Below are 22,689 nucleotides of genomic sequence, written 5' to 3'. Positions count from 1 at the left end.
TTATTTACAGGTAAGCATTCGCTCTTTGATAAATTAAGTTTGTAGCCAGAAATCTGTCCAAAAGTGTGTAGCAGTGAAAGTATGTCATTGATACTTGATAGTGGGTCTGAGATGAAAAGCAGCATGTCATCTGCATAAAGGGATAGCTTATTGTCCACTCCCCATCTGGGAATACCCTTTATTGAGGGTGCAGATTTTAAAGCAAGGGATAGTGGTTCTATTGCTATTGTAAATAAAAGTGGACTAAGTGGGCAACCTTGTCTAGTACCTCTAGATAAAGTAAAGCTTTGTGAGCGCAGCTGGTTTGTGACCACTGATGCCTGTGGGGAGAAATAAAGAAGTTGGATCCACTGGCTAAACGTTTTACCAAAACCAAATTGCTTCAAAGTAAAAAAAAGATAATCCCATTCCACGCGGTCGAATGCCTTTTCCGCATCTAAGGAAACCAAAACTTCTGGTACGATGTCAGGTGAAGGGCTGTATAGTACATTTAAAAGACGTCGCACATTAGAAAACAAATACCGCCCTCTAATAAAGCCTGTCTGGTCTGTTGAAATCAGGTGTGGCAAGGGTGCCTCCAATCGCATAGCTAACATTTTAGAGAGTATTTTAACATCAGAATTTAACAGCGACACTGGTCTGTATGAACCACATTTACATGCATCCCTACCGGGTTTCAGCAAAAGTGTAATTGATGCTTCAGTAAGGGATCCTGGCAATTTACCTTGGGACATGGAGTGGTTAAACATGTCTAACAGCAGGGGGGCTAGCTGACCAGAAAACTTCTTGTAAAAATCAATTGGGAACCCATCGGGTCCTGGGGCCTTCCGATTTTGCATGGCAGAGATGGCTGAGGTAACCTCTTCATGGCTCAGTGGTTGGTCTAGTTGCTTTGTTTGGTCATCAGAGAGGGTGGGAACTTGTATTTTATCAAAAAAACGTAAAAAAAGTGTTGTGTCTTTAAATGATTCTGAATTATACAAATCAAAATAGTAGTTTTTAAAGGTAGAATTTATTTCTAAAGGGTCTGTGGTCAGCTTTCCTGTAGTATCTTCAATTTGAGAAATGTGTTGTGATGCAGATTTAGATTTTAGTTGGTGAGCCAGAAGCCGGCCTGCCTTTTCACCATGTTCATAAAACATCCCACATGATCGCATAATAAGTTGCTCTGTTTCTGAAGTAATAAATCAGGTTTTGAACAAATCCTATTGTGAAAACCTTCAGAATATAGACAAACTGAATAATGTGTGTCTGTAAGGAAATGTATGGTTTGTATATCACTTTGCCTGAGTTATCCCATCTTAAGTACACATTTATGAAATTGTGCACGTCCGACTCTTCACAAAGCCCACTGAACCTCAGTTTTAAAATCCGCAAAGAGGCATGTGTTTTTATAGCTTTGACGTTTCTCGTTCAGTACTGGCCAACAATTTCTCTTGACCTAACTTATATTTCTTTAAGTGCCTGGTCTCGGTCAGGAACTGCTGCTGCTTTGGCCTTTAAAGCCCACTGAGTCAATGTTAGCGATATGTGGCGATAAATACTGTAATCCTGACATGGCTTGATGTATTTGAAAGGGCAAGCTCAAAAGTTTCTGTACATATTTTGACAATATGGGGAAATGGAGCCCCTTCTGCTTTGTGTCATAAGGTCATCCTCTCTGCGAACCCTTTTATTTTGTGGTTATGTTTTTACTCTACGGATCAGGCATGTCAATTAAAAGAGAATGTAGTTTATAGATACCAAATGTTTCCTCCAGTACTTCACCCTGTTTACAGCCTGTGTCGCCCCAGGCTGTGAAAGCTTTTGGCATCTTGAAGTTCGGATGTGCCTTTCTGACAGAGTTTAAACAAGTGTAGATTTAAAATGGCCTTAACCCTCTTCTTACAGACAGGTAATACTCTATATATAAATATATATAAATACACAAATCAATGTGTCAACATGTTAAACGTTCACACATTGATTAATCAAGAAAACAGCAGGGAACTTTTTAAAATAAATGTGAAATGTTGACGTCGTATACAAAATCCTGCATTTATTTATGTATTAATAATCAAATTATATTATGTGTTTCATTTTCTATTGTCCTGATGAGTTTTATTTAAGTAACGTTTTCAAATAAGGACTTGGATGGAAAGACACAGAAAGACGGACAGACGGACAGACAGACAGACAGACAGACAGACAGACAGACAGACAGACAGACAGACAGACAGACAGACAGACAGACAGACAGACAGACAGACAGACAGACAGACAGACAGACAGACAGACAGACAGACAGACAGACAGACAGACAGACAGACAGACAGACAGACAGACAGATACAAGATCTGTCAGCCCAACACTGCATGAACTGTTGATCCCAATTGGGAAATGACCCGAAACAGAGCATTTTTACAGAATGATAGACTTTACCTAGGATCTGCATACTGTCTCCACCGCTGGATGTCACACATATTTTAAAGAACAAGGGGTTTCAAGGTTTTATTTGTCATATGCACAGCAGATACAGCGTATATGTTGGCAATGAAAATCTTATGTCGCGTGCTCCTCCAACAACTCAACATACATGGTGCAAAAGATAAATAAAATAGTGAAAAAGAGAGAAGAATATTTACAATATTAACAATACAGATTTGAGGATGTGAAATATATACATATGTGGAATACATTGAGAGTATTTACACACTTTACACTGGTTGTTAGTGAAATGAAGAGAAGTATTTAATATAACTCAGGCTCTGAAATGTTATTCTAGATCTCCACTCTGACTCCCAGCCTCACTGGTCAGGATGGCGGTTGTAAATCTGCCACCACATGTCTCATGAGGCACAAGGCAAACAAAGGGCCTTCATTTTCTGCTGCTGGAGTTTGTCCTTCCTATTCTCCAGTCTGTCATTGTGGTCGGTGCATCCTTCCTGGAGGGGACGGGGTCAGATGGTGTTCCCAGATCAGGACACATCTTCCTGGAGATGGCTGTTTTGGGAGGGGACGAAGCCCAGACTCCCTTGCGTGCCGAGATAACTCTAAAGGAAAAGGAGGGATTTGAGCTGTCTTTGATAAGGCTGTGAAAGCGTTTAAAAAAGTGACAATTTGAAAGCAGTTAAATGGCGTTATCTGTTAGCAGCATATGCACCAGCACTTTCTGAAACCAACTTCCCAGATTTCTTGATGTCTTCCAAGAAGAGTAAAAAACTGAATTTATTTTCTCAGCTTCACATGACTCTATGTGTGTATACATGTATATATATATATATATTAAAACATTTAAAAGAAGCTTTAAGTTTATTGTTGTTGAATAACTTGTTCTGTATGACTAAAACGATGGAGCCGGGCAAAACACTTTGAAAACATTTTTTTTTGTTGCAAGTCAAAATGTCAATAATCAACTTTATAGTAAGTAACAATTTGACTCTATTCAATATAAATGCAAAATTAATTAAAAAAACACATTCTTCCTCGCATCTTCTTCTGTGAAATTCAAGTTTTCCTTCATACATCACAGATGCTTGCAATCCATCCAATATTTTCTAAATATCAAAAGAAAAAAACTCCTTATGTTTGTCCAAGAGGAAAATGAGGGTTCAACCTCTGAGGAACATGATTGTCTGTACAAAGTAATTAATATGTAATGAATCATTCTGTTCTGTAATATTCCATTCTTCAATTACGAAAGATGTGAGAAGAAGAGCGAGCTATAGGCACAGACACAATTTACCTCACACTGCACTGGGAATGTTTTGTGCGCAGTTTGTGATGAACAAATGTTTTGATTAGAAGACAAAAATGATTGTAGTGTTATGTTAGTTGTGCTCCACTAATGCCAGTGCCTGAGAGGCCTTTTCTCCACGATCATCAAGTGGGCAAGAAAAAGCTTGGCCTGCAGAATCAAAATGTGGATGTTGGAAAATGATTTGGCAACTACAACAGAGCTATTGAGCTTGTCTTAAGATGTTTAACTCTGCAGTTACCAGGTGGGAAACTCTTATCTTGGTGCCTGAGTGGAGGTCTGCTCTGCTCTTTTATTCCCACTCATTTTCTCCCATGCTGGATTATTCAGTGGTCCCTTGAAGGAGCTTTGAAGGCAAAACAGAGGGGGCAAGTCAACATCTAATCTCTATGAACAGAGGGCACTACCACCACACACTGATCCCCCCTCTCCCCCTCTTTTCACCTCATCTAACCCCCCCCCCCCCACACACCCACACACACACACACACACACACACACTCTGTGACAGGGTTAAAAACCACCTCCACATCAGGGCAAAAGCACATTCCTGCAATGAGAGGATGCAAAGAGAAGATTCAGAGAAGATCAGAGAATTGATTGGTTGATAGATAAAATAAATAGATATACATAGCAATGTATGTATTGTGTTAAAAACCACTAAGTGCAGTACAGTTAATTATTTTCTGATACATCCTAACACCACCAGGAGGGGCTCACTGCCATCTGGTTTCCCCGAGCTGCCTTAAATTGTTCTCTTTTGGGGATTGTATAACAAAAACTAAACTACAGTAAGTACAAAAGCTACCAAAAATGTAGACATAATGCTAGAGGTGGGAGAAGTAATCAGATCGTGGACTTAAGTTAAAGAAGTACCACAGTGTAGGAATACTCTGATACACATAACAAACTCCATTCAAGTAAAAGTACACAACTATTAGCATATATACTTAAGGTACTTAAGGTAAAGTGTTCTCAGAGCTGGTAAAGGTGCAGCTAGTTTGAATGGCTTTGTATACTGCAGGGTAGCTGCTGGATTTACTCCAGGTGAACTACAGTCTGATTAAGGGCTGATTATATTTACCATCATTAATCCAGATCTGTAAAGTATCTAAAGGGATTAAATACATGTAGTGGAGTAAAAGTACACCATTTACCTCTGAACTGTAGTGGGGTAGAAGTACAAAGTATCAAACAATTAAAAAGTGAAGTAGTAGTCTCTGAAATGTTTACTAAGCACCGTACATGATTAAATGTATTTAAGTTAATTTACACCACTGCACAATGCTTTGACTACCAAAAATACTGAATCGTTTATAGTGATAACTTAAAAAGTACTTTCTACTTATTCACTGAGCTGAAAAAAACCAACAAAAATCAATGTTTCTGTCAGCAACCCTCATCTCTGTTGTCCCGTCTTTCTCACTGGAGGTTTCCCATCCAAAATCCCTCAGATAAAGTTGCTCTTGTGAGTGATGGCCTTTAACATCAAAGGAATCTAAACTCTCGCAATACCAATCAATATAAAAGTCAGGTGTATTGGCCCTTTTTACATTTATTTCAAAACTTTGACATCGCATGTTCTATATGTGACATCACCTCTAAACCTTTGAAGTAGAATTCATTATTAGAGGGGCTCTGGCAGCATATTAATTGCAGCTCACAAACTCAATGTGGTTTGACACAGATACAGGTGAACACTAAGACAGGGAGTTATATAGAGATTGAAGCACACTATCGGCTATAATATTAGAGCACCAGTTGCCATGGCTGGACTTGAAACAGCACCGACTGAGGAGAGGCCGAGGTCAGAGTCAATTCATCCAGTGATCAAAAGTTTAATTGGAAGTCGAGCAGTGGGGTTTATTGAAAGCGGCGACCCCAGATGACACCACTTAAGTTTTGTTGGCAGACATGTTTCTGAACATTGTAACAGCCTCGACAGAAGCCTTCCTGCAAGCTTTGAGGAGCACAGACGTTGTGTTGTCTGAAGACTGTGTTAAGGCCACTCTTTGGGACACATTCCCTCAGAGTTTTGCAGACGTTCTGAATGTTAATGACCAAGTTCAGTGTGCCAGCTCTAAGCTGTTGACAGACTCGGTCATTGCAGAGGTTGCAGATAGTGTCAGCTCTGCCCTCTCCACCTCTAACAGCAGTGCAGAGACTGCAATAAATCAGCACATGACTACCCCCCCCCCCCCCCCCCTCAGACTCTACGCAATGATTTGTTATGCATGCAACATGCTAAAATATTTTCCCCCACGTAAACCACCTAGGGCGCATGACAAGCACCCAGGAAAAAGGAAAGTTAGGTGATCTGGAGCCACCAGTCAGTGATGCAGGCAGGCAAGATTGTCATACCTTTTTGAATTTTGTGGATGAGCAGGTGTTCAACCTATTTTGAATATCAAAGGAGAATCACTGAAGAGTTTATGGAGTTTACTGGGAGAAATACTAAGGGTTTTTTGACAAAGCGTGGATGCTTTGTTTTGTCCCAAATGAAGGTTGTATTCCACCTGGGTTCAAAAGTTAAAAGCACACAGACCCAACTTGCTATTCTTGATGATGTTCTTCCAGGAGAGGACAATGAAGAACTAGAGTTTGGAAATTCTGAGATGGGTGTTTAAGGACAGTTCAAGAGCTAACGTTGTGATAAACACACAGGAGCTCACTTATCTGCTTTACCGTCACTGTGCAGGGGGGCTGGAGATTATCCCATAACAAATCAGAGGGAGTGCATCTCACAGGACTGTTCCTCTGTCACATGGAGGCTTGTACACTGACATTCAAAACAGAGTGTGGTGTTTCCCGGGACTGATGAGTTCGTGGCTGAACAATCAGGTCGGCAGCCACAGTGATAGCATGAAAATGGTTATAATGGAAGCTGCATTGCTACCAGAGGTCATCGAGGTGTCTGGCTCAGTATGTGAGGTGACACTCGCTGAATCTACGCAGGATGCAACACCGAACAATGAGAACTTAGTATTCGCTCAGTAGATGGTTTCGCTGATTTTCGAGAAAGCTAAAGTGAACAGGGAATCATTGGTCACCTATATCAAAGCGCATAGGCTGAAGACATTGAAATCACCAAAACAACTTAAAAACCTTCACAAGCTGGTTGTGCGGGACCTGTGTAGGACGTGGGGCTCTGCAGATATGGTGTTGGCCTCCGTGTTCCTAGGGGATAGAACACTTGACGACTATATAGCCATAACTGTCAAAACTCACCTAGTCACACCTTTCAAAAAGTGCAGCAGCATCTGCAGATGTAGACGAGATGGTTAGTAAACATTGTCTCCTGTTAGGGTTTTCGACAGGGTCGCTGGTTTCCCCCATTCAGTACATATATGAAATGATTTAATTAACAAATATGTTTTTTTTCCTTACAATGAAGAGATATAGTGCTGCCTCACATCCATGTTACGTCTCCTCCACTTTGCTCTGCCTTTTCTCATAATGGAACACAGCTTTACCTGGATGTGGGGCAGGACTCAAGCCCTCAGAGCTAGACTCACAACTAAAAGGTGAGGGTTCGATTCCTGCCAATGAGTCTTTTAGAGATTGTGTCTCGGGTTATTCTCATCTGTTGGCAAACCATCTCCAACATGGATGAACGTAGGTATGTAGATGAGGCATTTTCTGTTTCAAAAAGGGTTTTCCCGCATTTAATTAAACAATAAAAAACAAAAAAAAAAGTTATCCTACTGATTCAATTTCATTCACGAATCTCACATTTATTTAAGTACAGTGAATGCGTGAATGTCTCCTATTTCAACAGTGTTTTGAATATCAAAACCACTAGTAACATCATTGAAGTTACCGTCATATCCAAATACAGTTTGGGTAAGAGGTGTCAATTCATGTTTTATGTTCATTTTATTCTCTCTGTTTTTTAAAAACGTTTTTTAAAGCAACTGTTATGGTTTCTAAATGCCATCTATTGTCTTTTCTTTTTGTAAAGCACTTTGAATTGCCTTGTGCTATATAAATAAACTAGCTTTGCCTTGCCTGAAGCTAAAATGTTTGCAATACTACTTTATTTCACCCAAGACATTTACACATATAACTAAATTTACAATTTTCCGTCCATCCAGCTTACACACACGTCTTAAATATCAGTGGTTTGATCAAAGATAAACACACTTTTACATTTTCATTCTGTGTGAAACAACAAGAAATATACATTCATATACAGAACACTCGTAACGCCTACTGAGAAAAGTAGATATATATAAATATCTGTTTTAGTGATAACATATCGCTCTAACAGAACAAATAAATCAGTTGATGCCGGTTTCAGAAGTTGTGTGAAGTGTTTTATGTTAGGTCAGGGTGACTGAATATATCAGGGAGGTTAAGCTGTCGTCTGAAATAGATGGTAGTCACTGAAGGGTCTTGTTTAGCTTACCAATGGACCCTCACCAAAGGGTAGACCCGTTACCCTTTTAGAATATGGTACAAATCACCAAAACCACTGCGTAGGAGCTGTCTTTACCATAGACTGTATGAAAAATGGTCGACATAGTAACTCTCTAACAAGTAGAGCCAAACATCCTGACAGGAGGTGAGCAGTGCTCTTAGGACAGTCAGCAGATGACGTGTAATAAAACAGACTGGATCGTAAGGTCGCGGTCAAGACAGACTGAAATAGGAAGGTGGATTACTGGGAGGTCCCGTTCACTCTAGGCCTGCTGTGTGCCCTTAGCAGGCCGAACTCCATCCCCTCCCCTTGTCGGGGTGCACAAAGTGCCATGCCTAGAAAGATGGTAAATGAGAGACAATTCATGTGTTGCTTGTGGTGCAGTAATAATAAAGGGTTTCATGCTCGATTCTATCTATCTAATATACAATATAGAAATAGATCATGGTTATTTTTTGTGTTTTTTCCAAAACGGCTACCGTTGTGCTAACAGCAGTTTGGTAGCAGGTACATGGCTTGCGCTGTGTTCACACTATCAGCAACAAGGCAACATGCAAGTCATTTTTACTGGTGGTGTCAATCTGTTAAGACTTTGTAATGCGTTAATCACAATTATAATCTGCAAATAACAGTATTTACTGCTATTTCTGGGGAGATAAAACTAACACACTTGTGGCGTTTTAATGAAGGGATTCATGACAAACTGAAAGAAATCAGAGGGTATTTTTACTACAGTGCTCAGCGTAAATTAGTACACCCCCTTTGAAAAGTAACATTTTAAACAATATCTCAATGAACACAAAAACAAAATGTTGATAAGACTAAGTTTTATATAATATCTGTTTAACTTATAACATGAAAGTAAGGTTAATAATATATCTTAGATTACACATTTTTCAGTTTTACTCAAATAAGGGTGATGCAAAAATGAGTACACCCCACAACAAAAACTACTACATATAGTACCTTGTTTGGCCTCCATGATTTTTAATGACAGCACCAAGTCTTCTAGGCATGGAAGTTGGAAACATTTTGCTACATCAATCTTTTTCCATTCTTCAAGAATGACCTCTTTCAGAGACCGGATGCTGGGTGGAGAGTGATGCTCAACTTGTCTCTTTACAATTCCCCATAGGTGTTTAGTTGGGTTCAGATCAGGAGACATACTTGGACACTGAATCACTTTCACCCGGTTCTTCTTCAGTAATCCAACAATGGCCTTAGATGTATGTTTAGGATCTTTGTCATGTTGGAAAAGTGCATGACGACCAAGGGCAGGGAGTGATGGTAGCATCTTCTCTTTCAGTATAGAGCAGTACATCTGTGAATTCATGATGCCATCAATGAAACGCAGCTCCCTGACACCAGCAGCACTCATGCCACCCCACATAGGGACACTGCCACCCCCATGTTTCACTGTAGGCACCATGCCTGTTTCTTTGTATTCCTCACCTTTGCGACGCCATACAGTTTTGAAGCCATCAGTTCAAAAACATTTATCTTGGTCTCATCACTCCAGAGTATAGAGTCCCAGTAGTCTTCATCTTTGTCAGCATGGGCCCTGGCAAACTCTAGGCGGGCTTTTTTGTGCCTGGGCTTTAGGAATGGAACCCATGTATGCCATTCCTCTGCAGTGTACGCCGTATTGTGTCATGGAAAATAATCCCCCCAGTTTGGCTTTCTACTTCCTAGATAACTGCAGTGAACTTGCGTGCTGATTTTCTTCCACCCTTCTCATCAGAAGACGCTCCTGTTGAGGTTTTCTCTTCCATGTGGTGCCATTGCTAACAACATGAAATGGGAAGGGGTTTTCTTGAAGTAACACCCTTTTATAGTCAGCTGTCTGCTGGACACCTGTGTAATGAGTAATTAGACTCACCTGTGGTTGATGATTGTTAAATTAGACATTTGTAGTCTAAAATGTAGCTTTGCTCCAGAGACTTTCAGTGGGGTGTACTCATTTTTGCATCGCCCTTATTTGAGTAAAACTGAAAAATGTGTAATCTAAGTTATATTATTAACCTTACTTTACCTTACTTATAAATTAAACAGATGTTATATAAAACTTAGTCTTATCAACATTTTGGAAATTGTTTTTGTGTTCATTGAGATATTGTTTAAAATGTTACTTTTCGAAGGGGGTGTACTCATTTTAAAAATGTAACAGTAATCAGATTACCTATTTGTTTGTACCTGTAAGAGAGTTACTCTTTTTTGGAGCCTGATTATGTAATCCTGTAAATTGTCATCTGTTACTCCCCATGCCTGAAGCTGATGTAGGGGTTATTCGGTCACACAATCCAACATCTTGACCCAGAGAATCCAAACCAACTCCGTTTGTGTTCTGGCCTCAGTTTTAGTATATCGCACTCATACAAAGTGGATAGCAAAGACATTTTGATTGAACAGTCGCCCGAAAGAGCCCAGGAATTCATCGAAGAGGCCAAGACTTGGCTCAGAGAGGAAGGAAGAGTCAATTGGACACATTTAAACTGGAAAACCTGCTCTCAGATCTCTGGGCTATAACTCTACTGTCAGAACAGAGACAGTGAGTGAGACGTGTTTTCAGCTGGCTGCCATATACATGTCAAGACGTTACTCGTCCTCTGGGTTGTTTCTTGCCCCCTTCGTGGCACAAAGCTTAACGTTCCCCAGCAAAACGCAGATATATCACAAGGACAGATACAGGAGAACATTCCTGCCCACTGCAATAACAGTGTACAATAATTCCCCCCTGGCTGGCAGACAACTCACTGCTCCATAGCCTCTCGGTTAACTGGACACAACATATACACTTTACACTTAACATTGTACACTTATATTATATTTTCATTTAATATTCCCTTTCATTGCACTATTTTATCTGTATATTTCTTATTTTTATTACATTGCATTTTGCTGCTGTAACACAAAAGTGTCCCAGTTTGGGATGAATAAAGTATTTCTGATTCTGATTCTGATATCCCAGCATGCAACAAGACAACACACAGCAACAAAGGAGCTGTACTTGAAAACAATTCAACATTACAATGCCTGCCGTCATCCGACAAACATGTGTCCCTATTGTGTCAGGAGCCCCTGCAGTCCCAGTGTAAACATCCCCTCTGTATCCAATCAGGACTATATTCAGACTGGAGCAGGAAGTGATTTCATTTCCAACATCCGCCGCAGCCTTCCTCTCTCAGGTGTGGAACGTTCCCCACAGTCGACCTCCCCCACCAGGGGAGGGGGGTTGAGGGAGAAGGAGAGAGGGAAAGACGGGGCTGGTAGGACTTTGATTTAAGTGGTACCTCATTATGTTGTTATTCACAGAGCTTTTCTTCCAGGTTTATTCTTCATATCCTGAGAACATGACTTTGTTTGACCTGTGAGACCATCACGAGCTAAAGCACGTTACTACAGGGATATTTCTCATGGTTTCCCACTATGATATTGAACATTTAAACATTAAAATGTCTAAAAATGACTAAAATGGTCATTTATTTTGTTGAATTGTGTACTTCCCAAATATTTCAAATTTAGCTAACTATAGAAGTCCATATTTTAATACATTTTTTGTCAAGATAACGTTCAGTTTCATTTGGTCATCCGACATTTACTCTTTAAGTGAACGACTTTGTACTGTTCTTAAGTACAATTTAAGAGTTTACTTTACTTTAGTATTTTGATTTTATGCTACTTTATACTTATACTGACTTTATTTGACAAAATGAGTTACCTTGCAGGTTCAAATTATTAATAAAAATATTAAAAAACTACTGAATCATGATATCCTAATGTGGATTAAAAAAGCTGGCAGTATAAAAAATGATTAAATTAGATCCTACTTAAGTAAAACATTTAAATTATGTCAAAATTAATTAATTAGCAATTATATTTGCGTGATAAAGTTTATAATATAAACTTTATCACGCAAATATAATTGCTAATTAATTAATTGTGCAGAATGGCCATCTTTTGAAAAATATAAACTTTATATTTTTCAAGAGATGGCCATTCTGCACAATGCTAATTTTAAGTTTTGGTACTTTTTGTATATACAGTGGGGCAAAAAAGTATTTAGTCAGCCACCAATTGTGCAAGTTCTCCCATTTAAAAAGATGAGAGGCCTGTCATTTTTATCATAGGTATACCTCAACTATGAGAGACAGAATGAGAAAAACAAATCCAGAAAATCACATTGTAGGATTTTTAAAGAATTTATTTCAAATTATTGTGGAAAATAAGTATTTGGTCAATAACAAAAGTTCATCTCAATACTTTGTTATATACCCTTTGTTGGCAATGACAGAGGTCAAATGTTTTCTGTAAGTCTTCACAAGGTTTTCACACAGTGTTGCTGGTATTTTGGCCCATTCCTCCATGCAGATCTCCTCTAAAGCAGTGATGTTTTGGGGCTGTCGCTGGGCAACACGGACTTTCAACTCCCTCCAAAGATTTTCTATGGGGTTGAGATCTGGAGACTCCAGGACCTTGAAATGCTTCTTACGAAGCCACTCCTTCGTTGCCCTGGCGGTGTGTTTGGGATCATTGTCATGCTGAAAGACCCAGCCACGCTTCATCTTCAGTGCCCTTGCTGATGGAAGGAGGTTTTCACTCAAAATCTCACGATACATGGCCCCATTCATTCTTTCCTTTACACGGATCAGTCGTCCTGGTCCCTTTGCAGAAAAACAGCCCCAAAGCATGATGTTTCCACCCCCATGCTTCACAGTAGGTATGGTGTTCTTTGGATGCAACTCTGCATTCTTTCTCCTCCAAACACGACGAGTTGAGTTTTTACCAAAAATTTCTATTTTGGTTTCATCTGACCATATGACATTCTCCCAATCCTCTTCTGATCATCCAAATGCCCTCTAGCAAACTTCAGACGGGCCTGGACATGTACTGGCTTAAGCAGGGGGACACGTCTGGAACTGCAGGATTTAAGTCCCTGGCGGCGTAGTGTGTTACTGATGGTAGCCTCTGTTACTTTGGTCCCAGCTCTCTGCAGGTCATTCACTAGGTCCCCCCGTGTGGTTCTGGGATTTTTGCTCACCGTTCTTGTGATCATTTTGACCCCACGGGGTGAGATCTTGCGTGGAGCCCCAGATCGAGAGAGATTAGCAGTGGTCTGGTATGTCTTCCATTTTCTAATAATTGCTCCCACAGTTGATTTCTTCACACCAAGCTGCTTACCTATTGCAGATTCAGTTTTCCCAGCCTGGTGCAGGTCTACAATTTAGTCTCTGGTCTCCTTTGACAGCTCTTTGGTCTTGGCCATAGTGGAGTTTGGAGTATGACTGTTTGAGGTTGTGGACTGGTGTCTTTTATACTGATAACGAGTTCAAAAAGGTGCCATTAATACAGGTAACGAGTGGAGGACAGAGGAGCCTCTTAAAGAAGAAGTTACAGGTCTGTGAGAGCCAGAAATCTTGCTTGTTTGTAGGTGACCAAATACTTATTTTACAGAGGAATTTACCAATTAATTCATTAAAAATCAGACAATGTGATTTCCTGGATTGTTTCCCCCATTCTGTCTCTCATAGTTGAAGTGTACCTATGATGAAAATTACAGGCCTCTCTCATCTTTTTAAATGGGAGAACTTGCACAATTGGTGGCTGACTAAATACTATTTTGCCCCACTGTATTATAGCTAATAGTTCAATACTTTTGTTTGATTGCAAAACCAATGCAGAACTTGTTCTTAGAAAAATAGTATTTATACACTGTGCTTTTACTTTTAAAAAAAAGAGTACTTCTTCCACTTCTGGCTTTAGTTTATTTATTAGATTTGTTGTAACACAATGAATAACCTAAATGCCTCTTGGTGCTGCAGACATTTGAGATGATTAATCTTGAACCAACATGCATAATATTCACTGTGGACCTGTCCCGTTTGCAAACACATTTACCTCCACTGATTACAGTAGAAGTATGATGTTGAGTCGAGGAACCTGCAGGGAGCAACGCAACTGACCCAAAATAAAGACTGACATGCTTGGCTGAGAGCCGTAAAACCCTATGAGAGAGCTATATGTTTCAACCTGGAGCAAAGCCATAATACAATATTAAATTGTAAGGTAAAATATTCTCACTGGATAAACGTGTAACACTCAAGGTCTGCTAATCAATCCAGTATGTTAGCTGTTTTAAAAAGAATGCCTGAAAACATGACAAATTCCACAGGCTGTGACCGCAATGAAGAGACAGCACTATCAGGAAATGCATTACAAGCATATAAAACATGATTGATAGTTAGTTTTATGGCTACATGGCAAAGGAAATGTAAAAAATGTGTTTGATTTCTCCAAATGACTCTAGTCTGCGTGGCGCCGTGAGGTCACCAGAGCCCATTTTACAAACCAAACAAAGACCGAAAAGGGTTTCAAGGTGACAGCTGAGACAAAAAGGTTGTTTTTATTAGAAGCAGTGAAAGGACAGGGACAGGCAAACACACCTGTGGGGACCTTCAAGGCAACCAGCCCTTTCAGTCTTTGTGTATAGTGTCCTTCTGGTCTAAAAGCTAAACAAACACAGTGAGTGGGGTCACAGATCAGACTTCAAACAGGTGTTTCAAGGGGCAATTTAGGCAGAGACACAACTACGCTGTTATTGGCACAAACATAAACAGAGAGGATTTACATTTCAAACTACAAATCAAAACGTGTGATTATATTGAGTAATGTGTATAAATATGATTGTTGATGTGATCAGACACTGAGTGGACTATCTATCTGCCATCTGGGAGTCCCTGCTGTGAGTGGGGCTTGGGAACAACCTGCCGCAGACCGAAAAAGTGAGGGATGAAATGAGGCAAACCCAAAATAAATGAAAGGAGGAAGTGACAGCAGGTGGGGGGGTGAGAAAATAAACAAACAAAAGCCTTGTTTTACACCCACCTGCTCCACCGGCTGTCCTTTATCAGCTACTGACAGAACAATCTAGGAATATCCTAATTTTACTGAGTGCTGCAGGGATTAGGTACTTTTAGGGTTAATGTGGAAGTAATATGCCCTACCCTTTGCATTAGGCTAATGGGATGTTGGGTTATTGCACAAAATAAACTCTGTGAAAGCTAATTAAAACTTTTCTTTTTAACAAGGTAATCGTTAGTTTTTTTTATGTGTACAAAAAATGTAGAAGTAGTTTACTTTTTGATTTTACTATTTTTGGCAGTTTATATATTCATGTTTTCTTTTTACTGTATTTTTTTGATGGAATTCTACTGAATGCTTAATTTTGTTTTTTGTATTTTCCTTTTTATAATGCAAGCTAAGACTGTTTTTTTGTTAGTTTGCTTTTTCTCTTAAAAAGGGGAGGGGTCTATTATCAAAGTCTGAGACTTTTCACCTCTGTCATAATTCTTCTTCTTTTTTTTAATTTAGATTCTATGCTATTTCATTTCTGAAAAATAAACACGTCTCCCTCTAAAAGCTGCAGAGGGACACTGAGGGATTTGGAAGACGGCACCAAAGTCTCAGCAGTGATATAAGAGTTCATTTCTTCAACTGTTCTGACAATGATGGAGAGGGGTAGGTAGCTAAAGCGAAATGCAGCCTTTATACCTCCCAACTCTGGGAATCCTTTTCATTTACTCTCCCTCTCTCGCTCTTTGACCCCCTCTTCAAACACACACCGATAATAAATGCTGCTAGAGAGAAGGAGTCACACACACCGGGTGCTGATTGAACTGAGAAAGTGACAGAGACGCTGATAAGAGCTGATACTGAGGCTGGTGATCAGTGGTCACACACCATCTGTACAAGTGTGTGTGTGTGTGTGTGTGTGTGTGTGCGCATGTGTGCTCCTGTTTAAAATCACCATCCTCCTCACTGATATGATGTACTGCCACACACACACACACACACACACACACACACACACACACACACACACACACACACACACACACACACACACACACACACACACACACACACACCAGCAGTGAAACCGTAAGAAAGTGGTGCACTGAGGTACAATGGACGTACAGTACTTGAGTATTTCCTTTCATGCTTCCATCTCACCATCTTACTTTACTTTTCAATTGTTCTACTCGTTTAGTGTCCAGTAAATAAACCTGACGTTGCATATTTGAAAGTTTGTAATATATTGAAGGAAAAAGTGTTCCAACAAAGCAAAAGTTCTCAATTTGAAAAATATTTCAGCGTAATATATATCGTATTGTTGGATTCTAATTAGAATTACATAAACGTGTTCATCACTTTATTTTTAATTAATTTCATTTTTGTACTCAATAATTGAGAGCTGAACATAATTTAAATTAAGAATATAAAATAATTATAAATACATTAAAAGACAAAATATGTTTTACAAAGACAAGAGGCAATACCATTATCAAATAATAAATGACAATACAATCCTTATATTATGGGGAAATGATTTGCTACATAAAGTACATTTACTTTTTATAATGCTTCAATACTTACCTTTTAAGTTGATTATATTTAGTTTTATTAATCTGAAACTTAGTGACTCCCCCCGTTAGTTGGATTAAGGTAATGTTTTTGTATAATTAAGTTAGCCGACAGCTGAGCAGCAGCTTTGTGACATTGACATCCAAAATCATCTTGACCCCTTTGTTCCGCCGTGAGCCTTTTCATCGGAGCGCCTGGTCATTTTTCAAGCTGATAAATCCCTGAGCACAGACTGACAGGCTCTCTGCGAAGACGGATGGGCCTGCAGAGACTTGTTAAAAGGGGGAACCTCACCGCACTCCTTTGGCCAGCAGCAACATGCAGGGGGGGAGGTCATCGTCCCACACATTAGCGGCCTTTAAATCTTAACCAGCAGTCACAAAGCACAACATGCACTCATATAGAGAGGGGAGACTCATGTGTGTGGGACTGAACCGAGGGGGTTTCCCTGTATGGGTTGTCAGCACGTTTTGGAGGATTTTGTTGTTTGGGAGATGTGTTTGGAGGTGTATACGTTACATGCTGGGAAATGGTGCAGACTGTGCCAAAGACCCAAGATGAACACTAATATCTGCATCATTGGAGTAGGAAAATCCAGTCATCATCAGGCTTTGTTTTGTGTCCTTGAATGCAACCTCATCCAGACCTGGTGTGGTCGAGGAAGAATCTAATTTATTTATCTTATTTTTCAAAATAAACTTGAGGCAGGGTGGACCAGCATGTCCATGCACCTCCTGTGAGGGGATACACACCAGAGTGATCTGCATGTCAATCTCTATTTCACTACACATACACAATCCTATGCGCAAAAGTTTCCCCCTGCAGATATAACAACAGAAGGAGTCTGTTTTACACCTTTTCACTGTTAGTCAAACAGCTGCAGATCACCAGGCAGTGTTACTGCACCAACACATCACCCGTTCCGCCTATCTACATAAAATCAGAGTGGAAATAACAGAAATCTGGAAATATTCTTTGCTCCAAACAAATCAGATGCAACCTTCTTTAGTTACAAGAGACAGAAAGAACTCTACACACAAATATCATATTTTAATCATCTCCACCAATTCTCTTCATAGTTTTTCCAACAAACATCCCTCTTTTATTTACGCCATCTTTTTGCACCCTCTTCTTCCGCACAAAAAGTGCCAGTTGCAAGAAAGTGAGAAAAAATGGCTGGAAACATGGTTATTGATTACCAGCCATTGGTTTTGAAATAGGATTTATCATTTTTTTTTTACATTTTATCGAAATTTGATATGACCTACAGAAGTATTTGTAATTTCAGAAGAGGAACTATTTGTTAAAAACTGTGTCTTGTATGAAGTGTTTGTCAAAGTACTGTTTTAAAATAAATATCATCATGCTGCACAGATGTCCTGGCTTTTTTATATTAATAATGATAACAATGCAATTTTTGTTGTGCTTTTACAAGTGCTCAAAGCGCTTTACATTACATATTGCATATATCACACATGTAATCACAATTACTGTGGATGATACCCACAGGAGCAATTTTGGGTGAAGTCTCTTGCCCAAGGACAAAACGGCATGTTGACTGCAGTGGCGGTCAAGGCGGGATTGAATCGGTCACTGCGCCACAGCAGCACATATAATTCAACAGACTTAAAAAAACCTCTTGGTACAGATCCCTTTCAAACTCACACCATAATCATTATATACCCGACTGGTGAAATGCATGTGAATGCCAAACCATTTAGATTCAGCAAACCAGATATAGTTAAAAAAAGCTAAAACTTGTAGAGTCCATTCAAACAATAATCAAACGCATCACTAGCCTTGTTTAAGGGAGTACAAATCTGCCAAATATAAAGGGAATCAATTGTTTTTAGTAAATTGTTCAGCTCTACTGTTCCCCCCCCCCACACTCCTGTTCATCTCCTCATCTATCAGCCCGCACTCCACTCGTATATTATTGTAGCGTTAACACAGGGAAGCACCCGTCCACCGGAAGATCTGCTTCTGGAGATTGAGCCGGTAACTAAATGGTGCTTCCTGTCTCCCACCCCTTATTCCACTTCTAATGTTGCAATTACATCAACATTAAGCGTCTCGCGCTATAGCCTTCCTAAATGATTCTCAGCCCATTGAAAGTGTAGATTAGAGCGGTGTGCTTATATAACCTGCGCTGAGAAAACAAACACGTCATTCATGCATTAGCAAATGTCTTACACAGTCAACCAACTGTACCTGTACAGTGGCTGGGTGGAAGGAATAGAGATATGTTCCTTTCTGGTTTGCATATTTTACTAAAAGAAGTCATGGTGAACATTTGTCACATTGAAATGAATCGTGACAAAATAAACAGCTGAAGGGAAAGTGCAGACTGAACGCGAGACAGCCTCCTTCAGCTCTGAGGCATTTGCTCACTACTGATACTGCCATCGCCCGCAAAAGTCCCTGCAACAGAAAGCTGTATGAATTAGAGGTCAAAGGTCACAGCAGGTTTGCATTGAAATAAGCGCAAAATACACCCTGACACAAGTTACAGATGTATCCTCCACTTCTCACCATCAATACATCTACATTTACGCCAAGGGATCGAGGAGAAATTCAAGTTTGGACCAAACAGGGCGGATAATCATAACCAGGCTGCTCGCGGCTGAGTGAAGGCTCGGACAATGAGGATCAAAGAAGGGCGACAATGGGAGAGGTTGCTCAGTTGATGCTGAATGGCGGGGCGAGACACTACAGGCAATAACATCCTTTTTTATCATGCACAGGACCGTGAACAGTTTGGGCTTCTTTGCTTCTATCAGAGCAGTGGAAGAAAAAACATCCAGAATACACCATTAGCAACTGTCTAGTTTGTCTGTAGATCTCTGTTGCATTAGATAATGCCTTATTATATATTCATAAAGAAAAAAGTCTCATTGTTGTATATATCATTACTTTTCTTTTTACCCTACTCATTTGATTGTTTATCAAAATAATACAGTCTTAAGTGCAATATTATTTTAATTACCCAACTCATATGAACTTTAAACTACTTTTCTTAAAGCAGTTTATAGTTGATAGCTTCTTGCTTTTAATTATTTATTGCCCCTTGTATGATTGTCTATGTGCTTTTATTGTTCGTCTGTTTTCGTTCACTGTGTCAGTGTTGCACTACAAAATCTCCTTGTATATTTATTGTATAATGACAATAAAGGCTTTCTATTCCATTCTGTGGTATCATGGAAATTGTACTGAATTTCTCACATTTAAAGGCTGTTTTCTCCCCAAAATAGTTTTTGTCTCATACTCTGAGCCGGAGATCTCCACTTCAATTGCACTTATATACGCATCAAACTTTGCAATTTCACTCTTTTCTATAGTGTTAATGTGTTATTCATAGCCCTTTTATATCATTCTAATCCTCAAAACATAACCAAATTGATTTCTGTAATGGCATTTTATTGATGTTTTTATTAATGGAAGTTGTTAACTGGGGTGTTTCGTTGTGATATCTATTAGCACAAATTGTGATTGTGTCTCCTCCTAAACAACCTGCAGTGCATGGATTAAAGGTTGGAGCCACAAATCTGCCGCTTTTCTTAGCACTGGTCAGGGTGGGGCCGGGCGGGAGGCGAGGGGTGAGCGAGTCTGCAGGATTGAGATAAATTCAGAGGGGAGTCGAGAGGAAGTGCTCTCACATCACTTCCTCTCTTTGTTTCAGCCGCTATTTTCAAGGCTTGGAATGTAGTTCCTGTCAAGAAGAGAAGGAATTCAAAACAAGTTCATTAACCTCTGCATGGGGCGGGCCACTGAGGTGGGAAAGGACTCTAGGTGTGTGTGTGGAGGGCATAGCAGCAAGGCACAGGTTTACCTCTCTGTGGATAATTAGATACATGTCATTTAGTCAACTATCAGATATACAGGTTCCTCAACAACTGCTGGTGGAAGAAGAAGCTTATACCCAAACTCTACATTAAAATATCCGAAATGCTGTATATTTTGTTGAGTTATTTACTCAAATCATCACAACTGTTCCCAATTGAAAACCTAGAGATATTTCTAATTAAATTAAAAGGTAAAAATCTGTTTGATTTTGGGTTATGGAATTGTGCTGTATCCCCTATGCTCATGCAACAGTGTTGTGGTAATCCTTCAGAAACTGTGATAAATTGACTTTTCACACAGATTCAAGCAACAATTTTAAGATAGATGTATTATTTTGGTTGCTTAACTAAAAAAAATGACCAAATAAAGGATTTGAGTCATTGGACATCTGGATCTGATCTGATTTTTAACATTTCAGCTCTGGGTAAAAACCTCCTGAACCATCAAAAATTAAATAATGCAATTCGGGGAAATCCAACCGCAATGATGGCTATGGATGCTATTAAACAAAGTTACATCCATAACAATTCATCTTTAAAGAAAGATGTAAACTGGGCATATATTCTGTTTGTAAAACCACAATCTCCAAAGCTATTCAAGTTGTCAAATAAATGAAGTGAAGTAAAGAGTAAAGGATTGGCCTCCAAACTCAAGCAGAGCAGAAGTATGAAGTAGCGTTAAATGGAAACACTAGAGTGAAGAATGGTACGTGAAAATTGCAGCACTTTGTAAATGTAGTTGGTCTATTTCCACCACTTCAACTGTGTGTGTGTCCTGTGTGTCCCATGGTCTGTGGGAGAATGAGAACAGTCACCACACCCTCCTCACATCCTGTGGCCGGCCTGTCCTTGTGTCTCAGCGCTGCAGTCTCAGCACACTGACATAAACACTCACCCTTAAAAGGAAATCTGCGTGTATGTGTATCTGTGTGTGGATGCATATGTCCGTGCAGTCCAATAAACTAGGTCATGTGTTTCATGACGAGTCACAAATTTGCTTCTTTTGTTCGCAAATTTGGCTCTACGGGTATGTTTCCACAGCCCCAAACAGTCGGTCTTTCCATTGTGTTGCCATGGTGAAGACAGGATGTCAGTCATGCACAAACAATATGTCTACAGGCTTTTATTAGTAAGTGGGTACATCTCCCCGGGGACATCTTAACGGTGCCCAGTTCTCTGCACTCACACAACCAGGAAATCTACCATTTTTCTCAGGAAAAAAACATCAGTCTCACTAATGACTCTCTAGGAATCTGCAGCAGAGGGATTTAAAGAGGAATAGAGCTCAATCTTTCCAAATCCAGACCATTTCTCATAAATGGGGCTGCTAAATTTCCACTACCCCATCAATGAATAGAGATGTATACTCATAACCACTGGCAGGAGATGTTAGCGTGTATCCAAAAAGCGAGTACATTCCCATAGAGACCTATGTTGATGCTATCTTGACAGCAACGCAACAAATAAACGTGTTTACAGCCTGGTACGAAAAAACAATTATGATTTTATTGTCAATAAGTGCGATTTCTTTATATAACTTTCAGCCATTTCAATTATATTAAGGTTTAACGTTTTGCATAATCAAGGACCTGGCTACTCTTAGGGACAGTTAGGTGCCCTCACAGGTTGTTAGCCACTTAGCTTGGCTCCACCGGCTAACCACTCATTTCTGTATTTCCCTGAAGTTACGGGGGAGTTTGCACAACCAAGAAGTCAGCAGCCACAGTCATCAACATTGAGCTTCACAACGGCTCTTCAGAAACATGACATCACGGAGACTATGCATGTTTCATTCAGTCAATCTTTTTGGCCTTTAGTTCACACTGGAATGACATTTTGGTAACAGAAACCTGAGCTTTTGCCAAAGTTTCCCCTTGGTTAATTATTCAGAAATTCCCTTATTATCATTCTTGACATTCAGTCAGGGGAAACTAAGATTTGGGGCTTGTTCAATATTATCTCCTTTGTGAGGCGCCACAATTAGGTCAACACATCGTTTTATTGTTACTCTCCCACGTCATTGAGGAACAGGGGCGTCAGATCTCTAAAAAATGATTTCCAAATGATCACACCCACATGAATAAGAGCCTGCAGGCCGCAAACAATGTGTTTTTGCAAACCTGCCCACTGGTCTTGATCGTGCTCCAATTGGTTTTCCTCTGGCAAGAAAGCTAAAAGTTTATTCCCTAAAATATTAAACTATTACTTTATGACACAAAATCGCACAGTAAAGAATAAAGGAGGTTGCTATGAGTCTGGGAGCATTATGTA

The 22,689-nt window shown here is 39.7% G+C and overlaps 1 long non-coding RNA gene across 1 annotated transcript in view; it reads right to left on the bottom strand.

Moving 5' to 3' along the window:
* Positions 1–2,705: 2,705 nt before the first annotated feature.
* Positions 2,706–22,689, bottom strand: part of LOC134868845 (uncharacterized) — a 28,232-nt gene continuing 8,248 nt past the window's right edge. Inside the window, exon 2 of the long non-coding RNA XR_010166325.1 lies at positions 2,706–3,032. This is a non-coding gene — a long non-coding RNA (uncharacterized LOC134868845). The remainder of the gene's footprint in view (positions 3,033–22,689) is intronic.

The sequence above is a fragment of the Eleginops maclovinus genome, chromosome 8 (assembly GCF_036324505.1).
Source record: "Eleginops maclovinus isolate JMC-PN-2008 ecotype Puerto Natales chromosome 8, JC_Emac_rtc_rv5, whole genome shotgun sequence".
In the NCBI taxonomy this organism is placed as follows: domain Eukaryota; kingdom Metazoa; phylum Chordata; class Actinopteri; order Perciformes; family Eleginopidae; genus Eleginops; species Eleginops maclovinus.
The sequence above is the reverse complement of the archived record's forward strand: the minus strand, read 5'-3'. Positions and strand labels throughout refer to the sequence as shown.